General features: G+C 39.4%; 1 protein-coding gene across 5 annotated transcripts in view; it reads left to right on the forward strand.

Moving 5' to 3' along the window:
• Positions 1 to 18,174, forward strand: part of FOCAD (focadhesin) — a 307,583-nt gene that overhangs the window by 125,860 nt on the left and 163,549 nt on the right. The window lies entirely within an intron of this gene.

The following is an 18,174-nucleotide window of genomic DNA, read 5'->3' on the forward strand; positions in this document are numbered from 1 at the left end:
GTGTGTGTGTGTGTGTGTGTGTGTGTGTGTGAAGATAGCCAGTCTTAAAAATTTTTGCTCTGTTAACCTTTTCTTCTTTCTTCAGCTAGTCTTGAGTTTCATCCCATTCATGTTTACTGAGTATTTGCTCTATGTGTGTTTTGGGCTAAGAGTACAAAGAATAGGAATAGTGTGGCTACCTGCAAGGCATTCCCAGGCTAGTGTGGACAACAGTTGTGAGAAGGAGTAACGATGACTCAAAGTGTACTGAAAGGTGTGCATGAAGCTGCAGTGACAAACAGTACTTGGAATACTCTTTGGCCAGAAAGGGCCAATTACTCAATTAGCCTTAAATATTTTGAGCCACCCAGGGGCCCCTCATTCATTCTTTTTTTTTTTAAAGATTTTATTTATTTATTTGACAGAGAGAGACAGCAGAGAGGGAACACAAGCAGGGGGAGTGGGAGAGGGAGAAGCAGGCTTCCCGCGGAGCAGGGAGCCCAATGCGGGGCTCGATCCCAGGACCCTGGGATCATGACCTGAGCCGAAGGCAGACGCTTAATGGACTGAGCCACCCAGGCGCCCCTCATTAGTTCTTTAGTAGACTGTAAACTCCTTAAGAGCAGGGGCTGACTTTTCTTACATGTATCATTTAAGCCTGATACAGCTCCCACCATGGAATTGGCCCTTAAATATTTTTGATTGTTAGGTGTATAACTCATAGGAAAGTCTACTGTTACTGTTGATATTAGAAATACTCTAGAAGTTGTACTTTTTAAAAATGGACATTTTTTTAATGGGGCGCCTGGGTGGCTCAATGGTTAAGCATCTGCCTTTGGCTCGGGTCATGATCCCAGGATTCTGGGATCGAGCCCCGCATCAGGCTCCCTGCTCAGCGGGAAACTTGCTTCTCCCTCTCGCACTCCTGCTTGTGTTCCCTCTCTCGCTGTCTCTCTCTCTCCATCTAAATAAATAAAAATGTTTAAAAAAAATCAACATTTGGGCGCCTGGGTGGCTCAGATGGTTAAGCGTCTGCCTTCGGCTCAGGTCATGATCCCAGGGTCCTGGGATCGAGTCCCGCATCGGGCTCCCTGCTCCTTGGGAGCCTGTTTCTCCCTCTGCCTCTTTCTCTCTCTCTCTCTCTCTCTGTCTCTCATGAATAAATAAATAAAATCTTTAAAAAAAAAAAATCAACATTTTATTGCTAGGTTTTTTTTTTTTTTTTTTTTGGTCTTTTTGTTTTTAAAGCAAAATATAAGAGGATTCTGGGTCAAGGGTCTCCAACACGATCCCCAGGTTCAGTGATTTGCTAGAAGGACCCACAGAACTCAGGATATAGTTGCAGTCACGACTGTGATTCATTACCACAAATGGGTAAAAAGCAGAATGAGCAGGGAAAAGGTTCATTGGGTGAAGTCCAGGGGAAAATAGGTGCAAGCTTCTGAGAGTCCTGTCCCAGGGGGAGTCACCCGGGATGCACTTCATTCCTCCAGCAATGAATTGTGACAACATGCGTAAAGTGTTATCTACTAGGGAATCTCATTGGAGACTCTGTGCTCAAGGTTTTTATTTAGGACTGTGTAGGTACCATGTTTTGTTTACTGTGTTTGTATAAATAGTTTAGGCACAGCCTAAATCCATTTTCCGGGATCCCACCCAGAGGCTAACGTTGCAATCAAGTCTTTTAAAGATGGCAGTCTCAGGCCTGCTATGTTAACTCTTTTGTGCACAAATATTTACTTAAATTTTGATTAATCTGGGTTATGATTTATTTTTTTAAGTGGTAGGCCCAAAATCAATTGTTACAATTTTCTCTGCTATTCTCCTTTTTGATATTTGAATATATTCATTAAACTTCTTCTAAGTAGGGCATTATCATTCTCTTATTGAGTACCTTTAGTTAAAGAAAACTTAGTGCCTCTCGGGGCAGCCCACTCTATTTAAAATTAAAAAAAAAAAAACTTCTTTTCCTTGTTAAACCCAAATACGCCTTTTGATTTGGGCCTCCGGATTACATAGAACAAATCTGGTTTGTCATTCATGTGTTAGCCCTTTAAATAGGTATCTCTTACCTTCAATTATTCTGTGGTGCAGGAACACAGAATTTTCTGTTTCTCTTCACCTTTTTTGTTTGTGGTTATAACAAAAATCCCATTTATGGTATTTTTTTTTTCCTGGGACCTGTTTTGTACACTGTATTGGTGGTTTTTAATATGGGGAAGTTTCTGTTTTGCTTTTTTAGTTGATTGACTCTGACATAAAAATAATACATGCTATCATATGTGTATTTATGTGTAGTATCTGGGGAAATCTGAATTTTATTGAATTTCTGATTTGTTTAAAAATCTTTTATATAGAGAGAATATGAGATTAGGAGATTTTTAACCTTTTATTATGAAAAGCTTCATATTCAAAAGTGGAGAGAAGTAGTATAATAAACTTGACATACACATCCCTTAACTTCAGTAGTTAGTGCACAAGGGATCGGTATCTGCTTTACCTTCCACTCCACAGTTACCAACTCTGTAATGTTATTTTGAAGCAAATCTCAGATTGGAGCTGAACGCTCTAAATGAAGTTTGAAATTTTTCATTTTAGGAACATGGTGTCACATTTTACCCCGTCTACCCCGTCAGAATTAGAATGTCTGTTTCACTGTACATTTTATAATTTGAAATATTTTAAACTTCAGTATGTGGCAATATTATTTTTAGCTTTAAAAATTAATAGTAAGATTTAAAGTTCTTGTCGCTGCTAGATTTGTTTTATTCTGAGTTTTAGATTTATGTGTTTTGCCCATATTTTGTGGGAAAGGAATCTGCATCTTAAGAATTTGTGCATTCTTTATTTAGAATATCAAATAATTGGTTGATAATTCTATGTGTGTGCATGTGGGTGCGTGTGTGTGTGTGTGTGTGTGTGTGTGTGTGTGTGTATGTGTTTAATAGCTAACTGTTAGTACTTTACTGTGTGGCAGGTATTAGGATAGTTTGGCTAAATGTGGAATTCTGGGCTAGAAACCATTCCCCCATCCCCCCAATCTTACTTGTTTTCTTCCATTGCTTCTATAGCTTGTAGTATTGGTGTGGAGAAATTTAAAGTTATTCTGCTTACTGAATTCCTCAGTATATGTTTGTGTGAACCATTTTTTTAATTTTAAAGATTTTATTTATTTTTAAATATTTATTAGAGAGCACGAGTCGGGAAGGAGGGGGAGAAGCAGGCTCCCTGCTGAGCAGGAAGCCCGACGTGGGGCTCGATCCCAGGACCCTGGGATCATGACCTGAGCTGAAGGCAGACGCTTAACTGAGCCACCCAGGTGCCCCAGGTGCCCCTATGTGAACCAATATTTGGGTTTATTTTTCCTCTTAGGATCTTCTCTTTGTCCGTGGTACTCTGTAATTTCATGATGATGTGCCTTGATGTGAATATATATATTTTCCCAGCTTTTTATTTAAATTCCAGTTAGTTAACACATAGTGCAATATTAATTTCAAGTGTAGAATTTGATAGTTTATCACTTGCATACAACAACTGGTGCTCCCCATCACCTATTTATCTACCCCCCACAGAGCCCCTCCCCTTTAGCAACCCCCAGTTTGTTCTCTATAGTTAGGAGTCTGTTTCCTGGTTTGCCTCTACCCCTCACACCCCCCCCCGACCATGTTCATCTGTTTTTGTTTCTTAAATTCCACATATAAGTGAAGCCATATGGTACTTGTCTTTTTCTGACTGACTTATTTCACTTAGCGTAATACTCTATAGCTCCATTCATGTCATCATCACAAATGGTAAGATTTCATTTTTTTATGGCCAAATAATATTCCATTGTGTATGTATATATCACTTCTATCTTTATCCATTCTTTAGTCGGTGGACTTTTGGGCTCTTTCCATTTTCATGTGTTGGGCTGGATAATTGGTGGCTTTTTTAAATCTGGAAATTCAAGTCCTTGAATTCTGGGGAATGTTTTCATTATATTGTCATTAATTTCTTTCCCTCTGCTGACCTTTTTCTTTCTTTCTGAAATTCTTATTTGGATCCTGAATTGTTAAACCGATCTCATAATTTTCTTATTTTTCTTCCCCTATTTCCTTCTCTTTACTTTTTAACTCCTTGAGAGATTTCCTTATCTTTATCTTTCAACTGTTAATGAATTTTTTTGTTGTACTAACATGCATTTAAATTCAGCAGCTCTTTTTATTTTCTGAATATTCTTCTTAAATTGTATCCATCTTTACTTAGTAATCTTTTATTGTTTTAACTCATAGGGAGCTCTTTCCTTTCTAGAGGGCATGTAAATATTCACTTACTAGTCTAGTTTCTTTTTTTTTTTTTTAAAGATTTTATTTATTTATTTCAGAGAAAGAGAGATGAGAGATAGAGAGCACGAGAGGGAAGACGGTCAGAGGGAGAAGCAGACTCCCCGCTGAGCAGGGAGCCCGATGTGGGACTCGATCCCGGGACTCCAGGATCATGACCTGAGCCGAAGGCAGTTGCTTAACCAACTGAGCCACCCAGGCACCCACTAGTCTAGTTTCTTAAAAGATTATTTCTCGGGGCACCTGGGTGGCTCAGTCGTTAAGCGTCTGCCTTCGGCTCAGGTCGTGATCCCAGGGTCCTGGGATCGAGCCCCGCATCAGGCTCCTTGCTCGGCGGGAAGCCTGCTTCTTCCTCACCCACTCTGCCTGCTTGTGTTCCCTCTCTCCTTATCTCCCTCTGTCAAATAAATAAATAAAATCTTTAAAAAAATTATTTCTCTCTGATTTTTGTTTTTGAATCCATTTGGAATTTTTTTTCCTGCATAGTAATGTGTTAGGCTCCCTCCTCCCCATTAACCATTTTTTTTTTAATCACCATTCATGGATTAAACCTTTTTTTCCCTATTGGTTTGCACTGTCTGCTTCTATCATGAATGTCACCATCAGTGTCTTCTTACTAACATTCATTTTATCTTTCTAGTTTAATGATTTTCCTTAAGGCAGAGATCATGCAGGATAGGAGTTTGCTAAATCTGTTTTCTTTCATTCCTTAATGGTATACCATCTACTCCAAACAATGGAATCAGTCTTCTTATTCATTGTTGCAAGAAATTTAAATCAATCTTTTTTTATGTTACTGGACTCTTTCATTAATTTCACTTCATCCTGGGTGTTAATCTTCTTGGCTAATAAAGCATTCTAATAAGGTCATTTGTTTACCATTATTCGTGCAGACCCTATTTCATGGTCAGTCTTTTATTTGAGACTAAGGCCCTTATATAAAATTCACAGTATTAAGATACTTACCACTTACTTAATCTTCAAAATATTTTTTGTCATTGAAAAGAGTGATGATTGGAGTCATACTTTATATTCAGCCAACTCGTGTTGGCCATGTAATCGTTTTTTCTCAAATGTAGTATGGGTTGGCTCCACAGTTACATGGCCCATCCAGCATAGCTTTTCATATCCCAATAAACTGACCTGACCTAGCTTTGGGTTCTTTGACACAATTTACTATTTTAATAAATTCAAAAGCATTGATTCTATTTTTACTATATAAGTGCTTACCTAGCTGAGCTATATTTAATTATATCCCATTGTTGGAGGGCATTCAGACTCCTTCTCCCAACCCTGATGTGAAACACATTGCCAGTGACAGATACAGTAGTAGAAATTGCGCCTAATTGAAAGGAAAAATACATGCATTATACTTAAAGGACATTGGCTTTTAACTTTGGTTCTGCCAGTTAGCCCACCAAAGATTAGGGCTCATCATGATAGAAATGTAAAACCTACTTTTTTTTTTTTTTTTTTTTTTTGCTCAGGAAGGAAGTTTTATGCTTACAGGAATTCTTAGTCATTACACTTACCATTTATAGCAAGTGTCAAAATATTAGCAATCAAAAAAATTAATGGTGGTTATACTTCTTTTTCCCACTGGTGGTTGTGTGGTAATTATGTAGCTAACCATTACTTTATAATTTAAGTTTTCTTATACCATTTTCTAAAAATGTAAATTGTCTCTGAGTCTGAGAGGTAATGAAGATTCAGATGGCTAAGGAGACTAACCTGGAAATCAAATTTAGGTAGAGAAAGGTCACAGTTCTTTTCTTCTAGGATGTTAAACTCCTCAAGTGATTTGATACTTGACTTTATCTTATTCTAGTCTAGTGGTATTTCTCCTGTTTTTCCATACTTGGAGTTTCTGTATTATTGACCTGATTTTCTATGTACTGGAATTTCTTACTTCAAATTCTGATGGATGTCCTGGTAACATTTTGATATCCTGGTAACATTTACCCAGTAGGTATATTTTCTAATTCTACATTAATTTGGGCAGAGTTACTATCCTTAAGTATTTTCCTCTGTAAGTGGTATTTTTTAATAATTGTTTACAGAATCAAATAACTGTAACACTATTACAAGATCCATCTTGCTGAATGGAATCAGAGCAGATAAACAAATTAGGAGTAGTTTATGCATTCTGAAAGCATTTATAGTATGCTGGGAACCAGAGATACAAAGGAGAAGATGTCATCCCCGGCCTTTGGCAAGGCAGAGTGGCATGCACATGGGCTTTGGAGGTCAATTGCTTTGTTCCAGTCCTGACTCCAGCATGTGACAGTTCTGTTCGCTTGCGCAAATTATTTGGCTTTCATGAGCTTCACTTTTACCATTTGAAGCACTGTAATAAACGTGATTTTCCATAAAGTGTTTAGGGGAGTGTTCATAGTAACTGTTTAGTGGATGTTAGGTCCTAGAATTAGAGGAGTCAGTATAGATCAGACACTCATGCTGGACTGGAATAAGGCTAGAGTGTATCGCAAATGGAAGATTGCCCAGTAGGGGCCTTCGTTACTCTAGACATCTTTCTTCCCTTGACCTTATTTGACTCTCAAAGGTTAAATTTCAAGACCTGAGACCACTTATTAATTATGATATATGTGTAATTTGAATCACAGAAGAATAACATTGTACTGTTTACATTTCTTTGATGTTGCTGCATGCCTGCAGTTTCCTTATCAGTGAAAGAAATGATTAGCTTTTCAGCATTTCATCAATGGACTGCTTTCCAAGGTATTACTTAATAAGCCGAAACCATAAGTAGCTATGCCAAGTAAGTGGGGAAAGTGGAATTAACTAATGTTAATAGTACATAATAGTACATTATGCCCTTTTTTTGTAGAATAAATAATTTTTAAAGGTTCTTTCACTGTTAAAATTATTAAAGAATGCATTTATGCTTCTATTTGTATGTACCATTCAAGTATATTCATTCTTTGTTGTATAAAAGTGTAGTTTTTCATTCCTAACTTCATGCATACTGTTTTCTTCCTACTGGTTTATAAATGGAAAATACACTTGTGTATGCAGAATTTACGTCCATTTTTTCACAGGACAAAGTCTTATGCAAAGATGGTTCAGCATTTATCTCATCGAAGGACATAAATAAAATATGAAGTAGGAATGTACCTGTGTGGCTCAGATCTAGTTTTGTGAAACCTAAGTCTGAAAAGTTAAAGAAAACCTGATATTACTTTGGATTTTTGCCTAGATGACCATGTCTTAAATTATTTCTTTTCACTAGTATCTTTATTTCCATGGATATTAATTTATCACTGTATCTTTTATATAGTAATAAAATATGAACTATCTCATTCGTTTAAAAAAGAGGGATAGTTGTAAACATTAATTATATATTCTCGCATCTGATGACTAAGATGAATAGCAAAGTACTTTTTATTTCTCATAATTTAGAAGCAGATAGCACTCTTCATGATTTTCATTACAGAAGTGTCTGAGGGACCAGGCTGCTTTCTGTGTAACCTCATACAGTGTTGCCAACACGGATGTTTTTCATGGAATCCGGAGTTAAATTTCTATATTCTCTTCTTTATATGATTGACTCCTCGGAGACGCTGGTTTATGTCTCTCCAGCTTGTTTTCCCCTGTATGTTTTGTCTAATTACAGGGAAAACTCTTACTTGATAGCTCTTTATCCTGTTATAGGTAGTCTGGATTCTCTGATTGCTTTTACTTTGCCAAGTAGAATGGAGGAGTGAGCTGAGACATGGACTCCACCAACTAACTCCACCAGCAGTGTACAAGCGCTCCAGTTTTCCCACATCCTAACCAACACATGTGAATTTCTATTATTATTGATAATGCCCATCCTAACGGGTGTGGGGTGGCAGCTCATGGTGGCTTTGATTTGCATTTCCCTGCTAATGAGTGATGCTGAGCATCTTTCCATGTACCTGTGGCCGTTGGGACGTCTGCTTTGGAAAATGTTCAGTTCCTTTGTTCACTTTTTAATTGGGTTATTTGTTTATTTGTTGTTGTTGAGTTATAAAAGTTCCTGACATAGAGTGTTACTGGAGTGGTTGGGGGTGGGAGGGATGGGGTGGCTGGGTGATAGACATTGGGGAGGGTATGTGCTACGGTGAGCACTGTGAATTGTGCAAGACTGTTGAATCACAGATCTGTTCTTCTGAAACAAATAACGCAACATATTTTAAGAAAAAAGAAAAAGAAGAAGATAACAGGAGAGGAAGAATGAAGGGGAGGAAGTCAGAGGGGGAGACGAACCATGAGAGAGGATGGACTCTGAGAAACAAACTGAGGGTTCTAGAGGAGAGGAGGGTAGGGGGATGGGTTAGCCTGGTGATGGGTATTAAAGAGGGCACGTTCTGTCTGGAGCACTGGGTGTTATGAACAAACAATGAATCATGGAACACTACATCAAAAACTAATGATGTAATATATGGTGATTAACATAACAATAAAAAATTAAAAAAAAGTTCCTGACATAGTTGGGATATTAACCCCTAATCAGATACGTGGTTTATAAGTATTTCCTGCCATTCTGTAGGTTGCCCTCCCTTTTTTTAAAACTCTGTTGATTGATTGCTGCCATAGAAGCTTTTCTAAATTCACTTGTTAGGTTTCCCCCCCTCATGTATTAGTTTTAACTAACTTTTTTGGGTGGAATCCTTAGGGTTTTCTGCATGTAATATCATGTCACCTGTGAACTTTCTGATTTGGATGATCTTTCTCTCCTTTCCTTTTTTCCTTCCTCTTTACCTCTGTCCTTCCTCCCTCCCTTCCTTCCTCCTCTTTTCCTTTCTCTCTCTAATTGCTCTGGCTGGTACTTCCAGTACTGTGTTGAATAGAAAGAAATAGCAAGAGTGGGCACTCTTGTTTTGTTCCTGATCTTAGAGGAAAAGTTTTCAGGCTTTTACCATTCAGTATGCTGTTAGCAGTGGGCTTTTTCATATAGAGCCTTTATTATGTTGAGGTAATTTCCTTCCATCCCTAGTTTAGTAATTGTTTCTATCATGAAAGAGTTTTGTCAAATGTTTTTTCTAGGGGCGCCTGGGTGGCTCAGTCGTTAAGCGTCTGCCTTCAGCTCGGGTCATGATCCCTGAGTCCTGGGATCGTGCCCCGCATTGGGCTCCTTGCTCGGCAAGAAGCCGCCTTCTCCCTCTCCCACTCTCCCTGCTTGTGTTCCCTCTCTCGCTGTGTCTCTCTCTGTCAAATAAATAAAATCTTTTTAAAAAAATGTTATTTCTATGTATATTGAGATGATCATGACTTTTATCCTTCATCCTGTTAATGTAGTTTATCACATGATTGCTTTTTGTATGTTGAACCATTCCTGCATCTCAGGGATAAATCCCGCTTGGTCACAGTATGTGATCCTTTTAAAGGAATTCTGTTTGCTAGTAGTTTGAGGATTTCTTTCTTTCTTTTTTTTTTTTAAGATTTTATTTATTTATTTGACAGAGACACACAGCGAGAGCAGGAACACAAGCAGGGGGTGTGGGAGAGGGAGAAGCAGGCCTCCCGCGGAGCAAGGAGCCCAATGTGGGGCTCGATCCCATCACGACCTGAGCCGAAGGCAGCCGCCCAACCGACCGAGCCACCCAGGTGCCCAGTTTGAGGATTTCTGTATCCATGTTCATAAGGGACACTGGCCTGTAATTTTCTTTTCTTGTAGTGTCTTTGGTTTGGTATGAGAGTAATGATATGGTCTCATAAAATGGTTTTGGAAGTAGTCCCACCTCTTCAATTTTTTGGCAAGAGTTTAAGCAACATTGGTGTTAATTCACCTTTAAATGTTTGGTAGAAATCACCTGTGAAGCCATCCGCTCTTGAGCCTTTCTACGTTGGGAGGGTTTTGGATACTGATTTAGTCTCATTCCTTGTTACCAGTCTGTTCAGATTTTCTTTTTTTTTTTTAAATAATTTTTTTATTGTTATGTTAATCACCATACATTACATCATTAGTTTTTGATGTAGTGTTCCATGATTCATTGTTTGTGCGTAACACCCAGTGCTCCACACAGAATGTGCCCTCTTTAATACCCATCACCAGGCTAACCCATCCCCCACCCCCCTCCCCTCTAGAACCCTCAGTTTGTTTTTCAGAGTCCATCGTCTCTCATGGTTCGTCTCCCCCTCCGACTTACTCCCCTTCATTCTTCCCCTCCTGCTATCTTCTTCTTCTTCTTTTTTTTCTTAACAAATATTGCATTATTTGTTTCAGAAATACAGATCCGTGATTCATCAGTCTTGTACATTTCACAGTGCTCACCATAGCACATACCCTCCCCAATGTCTATCACCCAGCCACCCCATCCCTCCCACCCCCCACCACTCCAGCAACCCTCAGTTTGTTTCCTGAGATTAAGAATTCCTCATATCAGTGAGGTCATATGATACGTGTCTTTCTCTGATTGACTTATTTCACTCAGCGTAACACCCTCCAGTTCCATCTATGTCGTTGCAAATGGCAAGATCTCATTCCTTTTGATGGCTGCATGATATTCCATTGTGTATATATACCACATCTTCTTTATCCATTCATCTGTCGATGGACATCTTGGCTGTTACCACAGTTTGGCTATTGTGGACATTGCTGCTATAAACATTGGGGTGCACGTTCCCCTTCGGATCCCTACATTTGTATCTTTGTGGTAAATACCCAGTAGTGCAATTGCTGGATCGTATGGTAGCTCTATTTTCAACTTTTTGAGGAGCCTCCATACTGTTTTCCAGAGTGGTTGCACCAGCTTGCATTCCCACCAACAGTGTAGGAGGGTTCCCCTTTCTCCACATCCCCGCCAACATCTGTCGTTTCCTGACTTGTTAATTTTAGCCATTCTGACGGGTGTGAGGTGGTATCTCATTGAGGTTTTCATCTGGATTTCCCTGATGCCGAGCGATGTTGAGCACTTTTTCATGTGTCTGTTGGCCATTTGGATGTCTTCTTTGGAAATATGTCTGCTCATGTCTTCTGCCCATTTCTTGATTGGATTATTTGTTCTTTGGGTGTTGAGTTTGATAAGTTCTTTATAGATTTTGGATACTAGCCCTTTATCTGATATGTCATCTGCAAATATTTTCTCCCATTCTGTCGGTTGTCATTTGGTTTTGTGGACTGTTTCTTTTGCTGTGCAAAAGCTTTTTATCTTGATGAAATCCCAATAGTTCATTTTTGCCCTGGCTTCCCTTGCCTTTGGCGATGTTTCTAGGAAGAAGTTGCTGCGGCTGAGGTCGAAGAGGTTGCTACCTGTGTTCTCCTTTAGGATTTTGATGGACTCCTGTCTCACGTTTAGGTCTTTCAACCATTTGGAGTCTCTTTGTGTGTGTGGTGTAAGGAAATGGTCCAGTTTCATTCTTCTGCATGTGGCCGTCCAATTTTCCCAACACCATTTGTTGAAGAGACTGTCTTTTTTCCATTGGACATTCTTTCCTGCTTTGTCAAAGATGAGTTGACCATAGAGTTGAGGGTCCATTTCTGGGCTCTCGATTCTGTTCCATTGATCGATGTGTCTGTTTTTGTGCCAGTACCTTACTGTCTTGATGATGACAGCTTTGTAATAGAGCTGGAAGTCCGGAATTGTGATGCCGCCAGCTTTGCTTTTCTTTTTCAATATTCCTCTGGCTATTCGGGGTCTCTTCTGGTTCCATACAAATTTTAGGATTATTTGTTCCATTTCTTTGAGAAAAGTGGATGGTATTTTGATGGGGATTGCACTGAATTTGACATCTTCACAATGTTTGTTCTTCCAATCCATGAGCATGGAACGTTTTTCCATTTCTTTGTGTCTTCTTCAATTTCTTTCATGAGTATTTTATAGTTTCCTGAGTACAGATCCTTTGCCTCTTTGGTTAAATTTATTCCTAGGTATCTTATGGTTTTGGGTGCAGTTGTAAATGGGATCGACTCCTCGATTTGTCTCTCTTCTGTCTTGTTGTTGGTGTATAGGAATGCCACTGATTTCTGTGCATTGATTTTATATCCTGCTACTTTACTGAATTCCTGTATGAGTTCTAGCAGTTTTGGGGTGGAGTCTTTTGGGTTTTCCACATACAGTATCATATCATCTGCAAAGAGTGAGAGTTTGACTTCCTCTTTGCCGATTTCGATGCCTTTGATTTCTTTTTGTTGTCTGATTGCTGTGGCTAGGACTTCTAATACTATGTTGAATAGTAGTGGTGAGAGTGGACATCCCTGCTGCGTTCCTGACCTTAGGGGAAAAGCTCTCAGCTTTTCCCCATGGAGAATGATATTCGCTGTAGGTTTTTCATAGATGGCTTTTATGATATTGAGGTATGTACCCTCTACCTTATACTCTGAAGAGTTGTGATCAAGAAAGGATGCTGTACTTTGTCACATGGTTTTTCTGCATCTATTGAGAGGATCATATGATTCTTGTTCTTTCTTTTGTTAATGTATTGTATCACGTTGATTGATTTGCAGATGTTGAACCAGCCTTGAAGCCCAGGGATAAATCCCACTTGGTCATGGTGAATAATCCTTTTAATGTACTGTTGTATCCTATTGGCTAGTATTTTGGTGAGAATTTTTGCATTCATGTTCATCGAGGATATTGGTCTGTAATTCTCCTTTTTGATGGGGTCTTTGTCTGGTTTTGGGATCAAGGTAATGGTGGCCTCATAAAATGAGTTTGGAAGTTTTCCTTCCATTTCTATTTTTTGGAACCGTTTCAGGAGAATAGGCATTAATTGTTCTTGAAATGTTTGATAGAATTCCCCTGGGAAGCCATCTGGCCCTGGGCTTTTGTTTGTTGGGAGATTTTTGATGACTGCTTCAATTTCCTTCGTGGTTATAGGTCTGTTCCAGTTTTCTATTTCTTCCTGGTTCAATTTTGGTAGTTGATACATCTCTAGGAATACACCCATTTCTTCCAGGTTATCTAATTTGCTGGCGTAGAGTTGCTCATAATTTGTTCTTAGAATTGTTTGTATTTCTTTGGTGTTGGTTGTGATCTCTCCTCTTTCATTCATGATTTTGTTGATTTGGGTCCTTTCTCTTTTCTTTTTGATAAATCTGGCCAGGGGTTTATCAATCTTGTTAATTCTTTCAAAGAACCAACTCCTAGTTTCGTTGATCTGTTCTACTGTTCTTTTGGTTTCTATTTCATTGATTTCTGCTCTGATCTTTATTATTTTTCTTCTCCTGCTGGGTTTAGGCTTTATTTGCTGTTCTTTCTCCAGCTCCTTTAGGTGTATGGTGTTAGGTTGTGTATTTGAGACCTTTCTTGTTTCTTGAGAAAGGCTTGTATTGCTATATACTTTCCTCTCAGGACTGCCTTTGTTGTATCCCAAAGATTTTGAACAGTTGTGTTTTCATTTTCATTGGTTTCCATGAATTTTTTAAATTCTTCTTTAATTTCCTGGATGACCCATTCATTCTTTAGTAGGATGCTCTTTAGCCTCCATGTATTTGAGTTCTTTCTGACTTTCCTCTTGTGATTGAGTTCAAGTTTCAAAGCATTGTGGTCTGAAAATATGCAGGGAATAATCCCTGTCTTTTGGTACCGGTTGAGACCTGATTTGTGACCTAGGATGTGATCAATTCTGGAGAATGTTCCATGGGCACTAGAGAAGAATGTGTATTCTGTTGCTTTGGGATGGAATGTTCTGAATATGTCTATAAAGTCCATTTGGTCCAGTGTTTCATTTAAAGTCTTTATTTCCTTGTTGATCTTTTGCTTAGATGATCTGTCCATTTCAGTCAGGGGTTGTTAAAGTCCCGCACTATTATTGTATTGTTGTCAATGTGTTTCTTTGCTTTTGTTATTAATTGCCTTATATAATTGGCTGCTCCCACGTTAGGGGCATAGATATTTACAATTGTTAGATCTTCTTGATGGGTAGACCATTTAAGTAGGATATAGTGTCCTTCTTCATCTCTTATTGCAGTCTTTGTTTTAAAATCTAATTTGTCTGATATAAGGATTGCCACCCCAGCTTTCTTTTGGTGTCCATTAGCATGGTAAATGGTTTTCCACCCCCTCACTTTCAATCTGGGGGTGTCTTTGGGTCCAAAATGAGTCTCTTGCAGACAGCATATCGATGGGTCTTGTTTTTTAATCCAATCTGATAGCCTGTGTCTTTTGATTGGGGCATTTAGCCCATTTACATTCAGGGTAACTCTTGAAAGGTATGAATTTAATGCATTGTATTGCCTGTAAGGTGACTGTTACTGTATATTGTCTGAGTTCCTTTCTGATCTATGCTGGTTTTAGGCTCTCTTTTTGCTTAGAGGACCCCTTTCAATATTTCATGTAGGGCTCGTTTCGTGTTTGCAAAATCCTTTAGTTTTTGTTTGTCCTGGAAGCTTTTTATCTCTCCTTCTATTTTCAATGATAGCTCAGCTGGATATAGTATTCTTGGGTGCATATTTTTCTCGTTTAGTGCTCTGAAGATATCATGCCAGTCCTTTCTGGCCTGCCAGGTCTCTGTGGATAGGTCTGTTGCCAATCTAATGTTTCTACCATTGTAGGTTACATATCTCTTCTCCCGAGCTGCTTTCAGGATTTTCTCTTTGTCTCTGAGACTCGTAAGTTTTACTATTAGATGTCGGGGTGTTGACCTATTTTTATTGATTTTGAGAGGGGTTCTCTGTGCCTCCTGGATTCTGATGCCTGTTTCCTTCCCCACATTAGGGAAGTTCTCTTGTATTATTTGCTCCAATATACCTTCTGCCCCTCTCTCTCTTCTTCTTCTGGGATCCCAATTATTCTAATGTTGTTTCGTTTTATCGTATCGCTTATCTCTCGAATTCTGCCCTCGTGATCCAGTAGTTGTTTCTCTTTTTCTCAGCCTCTTTATTTTCCATCATTTGGTCTTCTATATCGCTGATTCTCTCTTCTGCCTCATTTATCCTAGCAGTGCCCCCATTTTTGATTGCACCTCATAAATAGCCTTTTTGATTTCGACTTGGTTAGATTTTAGTTCTTTTATTTCTCCAGAAAGGGTTTCACTAATAACTTCCACGCTTTTTTCAAGCCCAGCTAGTATCTTTAAAGTCATGATTCTGAACTCTAGGTCCGACATCGTACTAATGTCAGTATTGAGTAGGTCCCTGGCAGACGGTACTACCTCTTGTTCTTTTTGCTGAGGTGATTTTTTTCGTCTTGTCATTTTGTCCAGAGGAGAACAGATGAATGAGAGAACAGAATGCTAACAGGTTAACCATGTCTCCAGCAAATATACTGTATACAAATCAGAAAAGACCTGAAACCAGGGGACAAGAAAGGGAAAGAAAGAAGAGAGAAAAAAAAAAAGGAAAAAGAAGAAGATAAAAACAAACAAAAACAGAACAAAACAAAAAAAATAGAATATGATCAAATATGATCAGGCTAGTGCATAGATCAGTGCCACACACTAGTTTTTGGGCATATTTTGGTCTGTTAGAAGAAAGTGCCTGCTAAAATTTTAAAGGAAGAAAGAATTAAATATATGTACAAAATAAGGGTTGATTCAATGAAGGGAGGGCAGATTACTGTAAAGATGAAAATTATAAAAGATTTTATAAAAGGAATTGAGAAGAAGTTGTTTTTTAAAAAGAAAGAAGATTTAAAAAGAAAAAGAAAAAAAAAGGGAGAGAATGTGATCAGGCAGGAGACTAGAACAAAGCCATACACTAGTGATTTAGGATATATTTTGATCTTTTAGAAGAAATTGTATCTCAAAATTTTAAAAAGAGAACAACTATATAATATATGCCAAAAATAAGGGTAACTACTATGAAGGGATAAAAATATGACTCTAAAAATGAAAAATAAAAGTGTTTTTTTAAAAAAGGGATTGATGTTTGAAAAAGGGAAAAAGAAAAATTAAAAAAAAACAGTTAAAAAAATTAACTTTGAAAAACTAATGAATTATGGTAAAAAAGCCATGAATTCTATGTGCAGTGTTCCCCTAGTGCTGGAGTTCTCCCGTTCTCCTTGATCGGTAAACTTGGTCTTGGCTTGCTGGCTGTTCATGTTGATCTTCTGGGGGAGGGGCCTGTTGTCGTGGTTCCCAAATGTCTTTGCCGGAGGCGGAATTGCCCCGCCCTTGTGATTCCGGGCTAAGCAAGCTGCTCTGGTTTGCTCTCTGGAGCTTTTGTTCCCTGTAAGCTCTCAGTACAGCTTTGGAGGACCAGGGTGAAAATGGTGGCCTCTCAATCTCCGCCCAGAGGAGCTGAGAACTCGGGGCCCCCGCTCCTCAGTGTGCCCCCAGAGAAAAGCAGTCACTCCCGTCTCCCCGGTCTCCGGCCGCACTCCGTGTTCACCCGGCCTGTGACCGAGCGTTTTTATGTCTGGCACCCGACCCTGTGTGGAGTCTACAAACCCAGCAGATCCCTGCGGTGAGCTCCCGCTCCGCTCCTCCCGGGGGAGGAAAGGGAGTCTCCCCGGCTCTGCCGCTTGTTGGGTCCCTGCTGGAGGAGCAGTGGCCCGACTGGGCCGCGGATCACAGTTTATGGCAACCCCGAGCTGAGAGCCCGCGCCTCGGCTCTGTCTCTGCAGCTGGCTTCCCCGCTCCGATACCTGGGAGCTCTGCTGCACTCAGGCACCCCTGGTCTTTCTGTGACCCCGAGGGTCCTGAGACCACACCGTCCCCTGAGGGTTCCACCCCCCGCTTAGCCACTGCAGCGACGTCCCTCAGCGGAGCCGACTTCTAAAAGGTCCGATTTTGTGCTCCGCGGCTCTATCACTTGCCAGAAGCGGCCGACGGAGGCCCCCTCCGCCGCCGTCTATCCTCCCGAATATCGCCTCGGATTCACTTCTCCGCCCGTCCTTCCTTCCAGAAAGGGGTCGCTTTTCTGTTCAGAGTGTTGTTACTATTCTTATCTTCTATCTCCTGTTGAGTTCGTAGGTGTTCAGAATGGTTTGATCCCTATTCAGCTGAATTTCTGAGACCAGACGAAATCCAGGTCTCCTACTCCTCCGCCATCTTGCTCCGCCTGTTCAGATTTTCAATTCATGATTTAGTCTTGGTACGTTGTATGTTTCTAGGAGTTTATCCATTTCTTCTGGGTTATTCAGTTTAGTGTAAGTGTATATAGTTGACTCTTACATCCTTTTTATTTCTGCGGCTCAGGTTATAATGTCTCCTCTTTCATTTCTGATTTTATTGGAATCTTCCCTCTTTTTTTCTTACTCTAGACAAAGCGTTGTCAATTTTACTGATCTTTAAAATTCCAACTCTTAATTTTGTTTTTTTCCTATTTTTTATTTCATTTATTTTTGCTTTTATCTTTATTATTTCCTTCTTCTGCTACCTTTCGTTTGGGTTATTCTTTTTTCTAGTTCCTTGAGGTACAAAGTTAGTTTATTTGTGATCTCCTTTCTTTTTTAATGTAGGTATTTACTGCTACACATTTCCCTCCTAGTGTTGCTTTTGCTGCATCCCGTAAGTTTTGGTATCTTGTGTTTTCATTGTTGTTTGTCTCAAAATATTTTCTAATTTCCTTTTACATTTCTTCTTTCACTCATTGGTTGTTCAAGAGCGTGTTGTTTAGTTTCCATGTATTTGTGAATTTTTCTGTTTTTTTACTTTTATTGACTCCTAGTTTCATTTCATTTTGGTAAGAAAAGATACTTGGTATTGAGACAGAGAGAGCACAAGCAGGGGGTAGTGGCAGAGGGTGAGAGGGAGAAGTAGAATCCCCACTGAACAGGTAACCCAATGTGGGGTTCGATCCCAGGACTCTGGGATCATGACCTGAGCCGAAGGCAGACGCTTAACCGACTGAGCCACCCAGGTGCCCCACAATCTTAAATTTGTTAAGGGTTATTTTGTGACCTAACATATGATCTATTCTGGAGAATATTCCATGCATGCTTGAAAAGAATTTGTATTTTGCTGCTGTTGGATGGAATGTCTTGTTTAGGTCTATTAGGTGCAT

Source organism: Callorhinus ursinus, unplaced genomic scaffold, assembly GCF_003265705.2.
Source record: "Callorhinus ursinus isolate GAN/ISIS: 27379988/994484 unplaced genomic scaffold, GSC_fseal_2.0 scaffold39, whole genome shotgun sequence".
Taxonomy (NCBI): domain Eukaryota; kingdom Metazoa; phylum Chordata; class Mammalia; order Carnivora; family Otariidae; genus Callorhinus; species Callorhinus ursinus.